At 36.2% G+C, this 10,240-nt stretch overlaps 1 protein-coding gene across 1 annotated transcript in view; it reads right to left on the reverse strand.

Moving 5' to 3' along the window:
- Positions 1-6,675, reverse strand: part of PDE6G (phosphodiesterase 6G) — a 28,205-nt gene extending 21,530 nt beyond the window's left edge. Inside the window, exon 1 of the mRNA XM_053696321.1 lies at positions 6,349-6,675. The gene's annotated coding sequence lies outside the window, so the exon portion shown is untranslated. The remainder of the gene's footprint in view (positions 1-6,348) is intronic.
- Positions 6,676-10,240: the final 3,565 nt, after the last annotated feature.

Below are 10,240 nucleotides of genomic sequence, written 5' to 3' on the forward strand. Positions count from 1 at the left end.
CTTGCCTAATAATTCTGCACTCCCTGTAAATACTTGCCTCTTTAACCTATAGAAGCTGTTTTTCTGATTTGTTTTTCTGATTTTTAATACTGCATACACATATCCTGTATTTTCTGGTTGTATTCTAATAAAGACATTAAGAAATAATTATCTATGGTCATTATACCATTGCTAAAACAACAAGACTTTTGCAGATTACTGAGTGTGTGTGTATATATATATATATATATATATATATATATATACTATTTTCTTCTATTTGAAGAACAAAGGAATATACTTACTGTTTTACTAACGCATCTTTGGCTTTGGCGCAGTTGATCTATCAGCAATTACTAATAGGCTAGTTATGTAGTGCACACCATAAAAGTCTATGGGAAGATGGAGGTAGCATGGTCGCAATATCTGAAGTGCTGAAGTTAGCGCACCTGAGTCTTTTTCTCACACAATAACTTTTACTTTTAACTTGTAATACCAGTGCTAATGCAGCTGCACTATTTTTTTTACTTTGAACGCAGTTTATGCGCAAGCTGGGGGGGGGGGGGAATTAGCGTGCTACTTGGAATCAGACCCAATATCAGGTAACAAATCCAAGGCAGAATCAAATAAAAGGTACAAAACAAAGAAGCAGAATGGTCAGGTGAGAGCAACAACACACACAAAACTAAAAAGCAATAGCAGAAATCCTAACATACTGGCACACATATAGGGATACGTTGCTTAGAACTTGCCTCTAAATGATATATTTCTAGCCTCACTAATGATTAGGGGCTTGCACATATTAACACTAATTAGCACACATTGCAATGTATGGTGCAGATATGGATTAGGTATATGGCTAAAGAATGTTCATTAATAAAAAACCTCAGAGCATATTGTGTATAATCAATTCAATTAAACTAAAACTTAACTCTTCATGGGGACATGGAAACGTTAAAGGAACATGAAACCCAAATTGTTTTCTTTCAGAATTCGGATAGATCTTACAGTTTTAAACTACCTTCCATTTTACTTCTATTATTACATTTTTATTTAGTATCCTTTGTTGAAAAGCAGGAAGGTAAGCTCAGGAGTGTGCACGTTTCTGTAGCATTATGTGGCAGCAGTTTTGCTATGGATTTGTTCAACATTTTTTTATAAACATCTCTATATATTTACTGTCCCTTTCAGTACAAACTCCCACATAGGAAGGAAGCTTATTTACTCATGGGACAAAGTGCCACCTATGTAACTGTAATAATGAATAGCATAATAAAGATATATCTAGAATGGGGCATAAGAAGGTACCTAGGTTGCAGTGGATCCTGATCTGTGTACAACTTAAAGGGACACTGAATCCAAAATTTGTCTTTCGTGATTCAGACAGAGCATGCAATTTTAAGCAACTTTCTAATTTACTCCTATTATCAATGTTTCTTCGTTCTCTTGCTATCTTTATATGAAAAAGAGGTATCTAAGCTTTTTTTTTCTTGGTTCAGAACTCTGGACAGCAGTTTTTGATTGGTGGATAAATTTATCCACCAATCAGCAAGAACAACCCAGGTTGTTCACCAAAAATGGGCCGGCATCTAAACTTACATTCTTGCATTTCAAATAAAGATACCAAGAGAATAAAGAACATTTGATAATAGGAGTAAATGATAAAGTTTCTTAAAATTTCACGCTCTATCTGAATCACAAAAGAAAAAATGTGGGTTCAGTGTCCCTTTAAGACCCAGATAACACAATACACTCTCCAGGTTTTTTCCCTTCTTTTTGAATGTATCAGAACAGCTAAATGATCACTATTACGACAGACTCATACATTTTTGTAGAAATCAGCACATAGTAAAATAAACTGAGGTTGAAAATTTGAATGCTTTTCATTTCTATTAATTTATTTCCCTCCCTTAAAGGGACATTATACACTCATTTTTTCTTTGCATAAATGTTTTGTAGATGATCTATTCATATAGCTCATAAAGTTTTTTTTTTTTTAAATCGTATAGTTTTGCTTATTTTTAAATATCATTGCTCTGATTTTCAAACTCCTAACCAAGCCCCAAAGTTTTATTTGAATACCATCAGCTACCTTCTCCAGCTTGCTCCTGATTGTGTAAAGGGTCTTTTCATATGCAAAAGAAGGGGGAGGGGGGGAATGTCTTATTTCCCACTTGCAGTGGGCTTTCCAGCTACCTTTTCAACAGAGCCAAACTGACAGCTTCTAAGTAAGTTTTTAAACAGTTTTATACTGGATTTTTATATCAGTATCTGTGCATTTTATTCTTTATAGTAGTGTCTATTACATGCAGTTATATGAAAATGAGTGTATACTGTCCCTTTAAGGAAAAGAAAGAAATCAGTCTCATATCCTCTTTATATACTCTTAGCCATGAACCCCATATGGTGATGTATTAACAGAGATTACCTATTGTTACATAAAAGCCTCTCTCCATATGTTCTTGAAATGTTTACAGTCACTCATTTCTTCACAAGATATCTCATTTTTTGCTTGAGACCTCTAATTATAGACACAGTTTGGTGCCATTACAAGGAATATGATTAAGGCTTTAGAATTCCTAGGTACAGTGCAGACTATGTTTTATATAAAACACTCTTTGAAACCCCTATACAATGTTTAATTTTGTATAATAAAAAAAAGAAAACATTGTAATATATGTTCAGTATTTATATTCCCTTTCCTGTAATTTAACTCTGAAAATAGTGGATTTTCCAAATCCTGCTAGAATTGTAAATGCATAATCCAGACTTCAGAAAGCTAATCCTGCTACAATCTACACTGTGTTTGTTTGTTCATAGTTGTAGCTCATTTGTATCTGTCTCTAATGACAAGTACACAGCTCTTTTGCAATATAGTGTTTCATTGCATATATATATATATATATATAAATGAGTTATGGATCCCTTTAAAGTGTATTCTAATGTTGTTCAGATAAAACTTCAAATGTTTATTTATATTGAGGCAAAATTTAACACGTGCCTCTTCTAAGCACAGATACTATGCATATCTGAACTAGGGCAAACTTCCTCCAGTGCATTATATATTGCTAAATATTATATAGTGCAGAATGATGTAACAGATCCATACAACTGACGCTTTGAGAATCAGTGTGTATATTTTTGGACCTATGTGCTAGTAATTTTGAGGGATTTGTGCAACGTCATAGATCTTACCAAGAAACTGCTAATTTTATGTATGTATTCTTTATATTGAAATCTATATTTGTGTTTTAAGATACAATTTACTTTGCATTTTGTGAGAACATGGTAGAGTTGCAACAACCAATTGGTAAGATTCATCTAAAAAACTTGTAATGAATCTTGTTACCGATTAGGTGGTTTGTGATTGGGTTATTAGTTGCACTGCACCAGCTGCTTCACTCCAAAGAACTCCTGCACATGGTACCGTGCAAAAAATTGTATTTATTGTTTCAATTATTTTTTTTCTATCCGATTAACCAGATAATAATCAGCCGATTAATCGGATAGAAAAAAATAAAATAAAAACTATTTCTTGTGCAGGAGTTCACTGGAGTGAAACAGCTGGTGCCGTTCAACTGGCCAACTAATCGCAGACTAATCAATGAGACTCGTTGACCACTATTTTTATGATTAATCTCACCGATTAGTTGTTACAGCCCTAATACATAGTCTACAAATTCTAACTTGACTGGAGAATTTATGAGGATAAAGTAAGCTTCTATATTGTACTTTATTACACAAGTAAAACATCTATCTTTACCTCTAAAAAGGCAAGCCGGTGAAGCCCATATTTATATTACTCATATAATAAAAGTAACTGTTCATAGTCTCATCTGGGTCACTGATATGTTATGAACTAATATAATGGGGCAAAGGTTTATTTTATTTCTGTTTAATACTTATCTTGAACCATATGAACATGAATCAGAAATCATAGAAATGTGTGTGAGGTCTTTGTAAAACCTTTTCATCATGGAGCTAGTGATGCACTCATAAACTGAAGTAATTAGATGTGGTCCCTGTTGTGTTTTGTTCAGTAAATAAATTGCTTGCGCTTGATTGAAAAGGTATACAAAATGGTCCTCAGCCTCCATCATTGGTAAAGTGGTACCTACCATGGGTATGATGCGATTATATGACTGGTGCTGCCTCAGCAAACCTTTTCATCATAAGCTGATTATTCAGGTCACAAATCCATAACTATCTCTGGTTCCTTCTGGAGCTTTCCAGGCACCACAGGACATAGAGAGGTGGCCACTGTACAAATGGCACATTGTTACTGCAAAGATTGCACTCAAAGTCCATACCCGCAACATTATTCTAGGGAATTGTGGGACTTAAAGGGACACTGTACCCAAATTTTTTCTTTTGTAATTCAGATAGAGCATGCAATTTTAAGCAACTTTCTAATTTACTCCTATTATCAATTTTTCTTCGTTCTCTTGCTATCATTATTTGAAAAAGAAGGCATCTAAGCATTTTTTTGGTTTCAGTACTCTGGACAACACTTTTTTATTGGTGGATAAATTTATCCACCAATCAGCAAGGACAACCCAGGTTGTTCACCAAAAATGGGCTGGCATCTAAACTTACATTCTTGCATAAATAAATAAAGATACCAAAGAGAATGAAGAACATTTGATAATAGGAGTAAATTAGAAAGTTGCTTAAAATTTCATGCTCAATCTGAATCACAAAAGAAATTTTTTGGGTACAGTGTCCCTTTAATGTAAATTATGATACCTTAGGTTTGTCGGTTAGATAGATTAATATATGACTGTTTAAAATTATTTGTTCTAGCCGGATCATGAAGAAAAAAAAAATTGTTTTATGTCCTTTTAACATTGAGTGTATTAGTAATTTTTTCCCCCTGACTTGTAAAAGATAATAACAAAAACATTTCTAAAATACAGGAAACAAGCTTCTCATAATAAGATCTGAAAAAAATTACATGCTGTATAGAAAAAAAATATCAAACCAATGTTATTGTCTGCCAGGACTGTCAAGGATTTCTGGGTTATTGTCATATACTGTATGTGCATTGTACACTGTGTGAGTCACATTGTTTTTGTTTTTCATGTCCTCGTCTTATGAACCTGTTGTAATACTTATTGGCCTTGCTGGTTATGAAACTGCAGAATTACAGAACAGTATTTTATCAAAATAATATAATAAAAAGCTCACTTCAACAGAATCATTACATCACTCTTTACAGTTCACAAGATTAAAATTCCATTGTTCCAAAGTGTCCACAGTCAAATTTCTGTTTAAAAAATGTTCTAGCCAAATGTTGGATTCAAAACCAGATCTCTCCAGTTTCAGAGAACAGCATAATAGTTTCTGCATGGCAAGTGTAACATAAAATAACAGTTTAATTTAAGTTACATATTTTACTTATTTCCAGTCAGAACAAACAATATTTAATATTTCCTAAAAAGATGCTTGAAATTCCTACAATATAGCAGAAATAATGCAGATGTGAAGGACCACCATAGCAAGGTGTACAACTAAGAGGGTGAAAACTACATAAATAATGAGTTATGTGAATAAACTTTAAGAACTTAAACTATATTAATGGTGGTGAGTAAAATTCAGGAGTGAAGATTTTAGAAATATTTTTAAGTACCAGTTTCTAAAAAAGTAAAATACCATTGCAGCAGGTCAGTAGATACATACAGAAAGTTCTTCAATGTATGAGGCTATATGAGAAGGAATACAATCCACCACATTTTCAAAATTAACATTTTTTTGGGGGAGAAAAGCAGTTTTATGAAATCACGAAAAAGAAAATGCAACAAATCTATTGCTTCCCCTTGCAAACTATAGTATAAAGAAATTTTATATATATATATATATGTATGTGTGTGTGTGATAGTACATATATATATATGTGTGTGTGTGTGATAGTACATATATATATATATGTGTGTGTGTGATAGTACATATATATATATATGTGTGTGTGTGTGTGATAGTACATATATATATATATGTGTGTGTGTGTGTGATAGTACATATATATGTGTGTGTGTGTGATAGTACATATATATATGTGTGTGTGTGTGTGTGTGTGTGTGTGTGTGTGTGATAGTACATATATATATATATGTGTGTGTGTGTGTGATAGTACATATATATATGTGTGTGTGTGTGTGTGTGTGTGATAGTACATATATATAATTTTGTTTTCTAAATTCTAGTTCACTCAGGTTTGTATTACTGCTAAACATTAAATGCATAGTCATAGTCAAGTCATTAGCTAATATGAGTAAATAACATGTTCAGAAGCACTTTGTAGGCTAATAAAACAAAGCATTGATTTGGTACTGGTCCTATATATATATATATATCCCAAATATCACTTACCCAATACAAAGTGGTTTTACATATCCAGCAGCAGTTCTAAATGGTGAGCAGCCCTTTCATGCACTCCCTAGTGGGAAAACTCTGATCCACTCCACCTATGTGACTGGATTTATTGGGTTCAGTGTTAATAGGATTATGGCTCTCAGTCCTGTACAGTAATCTGATATCCCATCTGGGGACATGGATAGTGCATCATATCTGACGCGAGCTGCGTAAGCCTTCTTGTCGCCGGAGGCCTGCAAAATGCTTGACACAGTTCTGGTAGTTAAAGGAACAGTAAATGTAAATATTTTATCTACTGCTTCAAATGCAGTGAGAAGAGCAACTTTATACAGATTTTTTTTTTTTTTTACTTTAAATGTAAACCCCTCCCCATTGTTTCATATTTACTTAAAGGGACATGAAACCCAAAATGTTTCTTTCATGATTCAGACAGAGCATACCATTTTAAACCACTTTCAATGTAATTCTATCTAATTTGCTTAGTTCTCTTGGTATCCTTTGAAAAGCATACCTAGGTAGGCCCAGAAGCAGGCTGCTAATTGGTGGCTGCACATATATGCCTCTTGTCATTGGCTTACCAATGTGTTCAGCTAACTCCCAGTGGTATATTGCTGCTTCTTTACCAAAAGGATACCAAGAGAATAAAGCAAAATTAATAATAGAAATTAATTAAAAAGTTGTTTAAAATTAGGAGTGTGCATTCAAATGCTTCGGTGGCAGCTGCTCAACGCATTCAGCTCTTTTCTGAACCACACACTAAGATCTGGATTTGCACAAAATTGTATGTTCTATCCGAATCATGAACGGAAAATTGTGTGTTTTTATGCCCCTTTAACTATCCAATTTACTCATTCATTTAAGGCTTTTTGTCTTAAAATGATCAGCAGGCTATTACCAATATTGGATAAAATCTACCTTCACTTTGGACATCAAGATTGATACAGACAAAATATATCTCTTTCTATGGGACAACTCATATAAAAAAAAACTCCATAAAATCCTCACTTTATGTTCATTATTAGAAAGGCACTGCATTCTAAGTAAATGGATCGCTACACAAATACCAACCATAGCTCAATTTAAACAAATCTTACTAAAGCAACTTTTTATCGGACAACACAATGTCAAACAAAACACCGACTTCAGCCGTTTCTAAACAAATGGCAACCCCTCATAACTACACTTGGCCCCCCTCTCTACAACAACAAATCCTATTTATCCATCATGAATTGATGCCTTCAAACCCTAACTGCATTGTCAGGGAACCAAACTAATAAAACACTCTCAGAAGAAATGCTATTTTGACACCTCACCTCATCATACATCACTAACCATTCAAGGGTAAGAGGTGGAACCATCCTCCCTTTTTTTCATCTCTCTCCCTTTGCTCTACCCCGTTACTAAGATGTTAATTGTTGTAATGTTATATAAGTAAAGGTTTATAGTATTATTTGAAAATTTGAGATGGAGTTACAACAATTTTCCTCAACTTTATTATCTCCAACATATACATAATTTCAATACTCATTGTGAAGGTCCTTCCAATGTCATTCATATATATCTAGAAGGGTGATGACTTTTGACTTGTCATAATGGGAATGCCCATACCATGCCAGCTTGCTGTATATTTAATGGTCTGCGAACCATGACACCACATGTATGTAATTTGTGATTCTCTGTTGATTGCTGTTTCTCTATCAATAAAAAGGATTTGAGGGGGAAAAAAAGGTCAGCAGACTATACAGCCAATCAGAAGTTATCACCTGCCCCTACTTAGTATTATGTTAGACTTGTTTTTAATAAAGCTTCATTTGTAACTCATGAACCCGGCGTTTGGTTCATCCCGCAGCGCCAGTTCTGCAAGATGAACCTTTGACTGGCTGTACCCTCGTTTGACATTTTTAAATAATATAAAAATTCCATTGCTCCCAAAATATTTAATTATGCACTCATTATTTATTTTGCGTGCTTCTCCTGCAATTTAATTGTATTGCTTCTACTCCCTGCCTGGAGGGCATTCTGTAGAATGCAGAACCCCGACACTTCTACAAACTGCACAGTGGTTGGTTGACACGTGCAGAAAATAATTTATATATTTCCCTAATTGGCCACAGCAAACTGAATAACACAGTATTCTTATCAGGAATTGTAGAGCGCCAACAGATTCTGCAGCGCTATAAACATAGGTGGTATACAAGGTAACATTTATAGGGATCAAATAGGTAGAGGGCCCTGCCGAGAGTTGCACTGTTGTAGTCGACTCTTATGAAGGTGATCTACAAACAGCTGGGCTCATAGACTTACATGCTAAGGGGTTCAAGGGGATAGCAATAGAGTTAGGAAAGGTTAGTGTAGGTTGTATGCATCCCTGAATAGTACAGTCTTTAGGGAGTGCTTAAAGCTTTCAAAACTAGGAGAGAGTCTTGTAAAGCAAGGCAGAGAGTTTCACAAGATGGGAGCCAGTCTGGAGAAGTCTTGTAAATGGGAATGTGAGGAGGTAACAAGAGAGGAGGAGAGTAGGAGATTGTAAGCAGAGCAAAGGGGTCAGGAGGGAGAGTATCTGGAGACTATGGGGCCTATCTATCAAGCTCCTAATGGAGCTTGACGCCCTGTGTTTCTGGTGAGCCTGCAGACTCGCCAGAAACAGCAGTTATGAAGCAGCGGTCTAAAGACCGCTGCTCCATAACCCTGTCTGCCTGATCTGATGAGGCGGACAGGAATCGCTGGAATTCAACCAGATCGAGTTTGATCGGGTTTATTGACACCCGCCTGCTGGCGGCCGATTGGCCGCAAGTCTGCAGGGGGCGGCGTTGCACCAGCAGCTCACAAGAGCTGCTGGTGCAATGCTGAATATGGAGAGCGTATTGCTCTCCGCATTCAGCGATGTCTGTCGGACCTGATCCGCACTGTCGGATCAGGTCCGACAGACATTTCATAAATAGGCCTCAAGGTCTGAGATGTAGGGGAGAGCAGTGTAGCTGAGGGCTTTGTATGTCAGAGTGAGAATTTTATATTTAAGCCTGGAGGCAAGAGGAAGCCAGTGAAGGGATTGGCAGAGAGGTGCAACAGATGAAGAGCGATGTGTAAGGAAGATGAACCTGGCAGAGGCATTTATTATGGATTGTAAAGGAGCTAGGCGGTAGCTAGGAAGACCAGAGAGGACAGAGTTGCAGCAGTCGAGGCAGGAAAGGATGAGAGAGTGGAATCAAATCTTAGTTGTGTCTTGTGCAAGGAAAATGTCTAATTTTAGAGATGTTTTTAAGGTGGAAGCAGCAGGCTTTAGCCAAGGACTGAATGTGAGGAGTGAAAGAAAGATCTGAGTCAAGACATCGAGCATGTGGGGTAGGGGTAATGATGGAGTTATCGACAGTTATAGAGAAGTTGGGGGTGGAGATTTTTGAAAAAGGGGGGAAAATAAGGAGCTCAGTTTTGGAGAGATTTCGCTTAAGGTAGTGAGAAAACATCCAAAATGATCTACAAGAAAGACAGTGACATGTGGTTTGCAAGGAAGAAGATAGGTCTGGTGACGAGAGGTAGATTTAAGCGTCATCGGCATACAAATGATATTGAAACCTGTGGGACTTTATTAAGGAACCTAATGATGACATGTAGATTGAGAATAGAAGGGGATCGAGGACAGAGCCTTGCGGTACCCCAACAGAAAGTGCAAATGGGGCAGAGGATGCCCCAGAGAAGGCTACACTAAAGGTATGGTTAGACCGATAGGAAGAGAACCAAGAGTGAGCTGTGTCGCAAATGCCGAAGGATTGGAGGGTTTGGAGCAAGAGAGGGTGGTCGACAGTATCAAAGGCCGCAGACAGATCAAGGAGGATAAGCAGAGAGAAGGGGCCTTTGGATTTTGCTGTAAGTAGGTCATTGGTAACCTTAA

Source organism: Bombina bombina, chromosome 1 (assembly GCF_027579735.1).
Source record: "Bombina bombina isolate aBomBom1 chromosome 1, aBomBom1.pri, whole genome shotgun sequence".
Classification (NCBI taxonomy): Eukaryota; Metazoa; Chordata; class Amphibia; order Anura; family Bombinatoridae; genus Bombina; species Bombina bombina.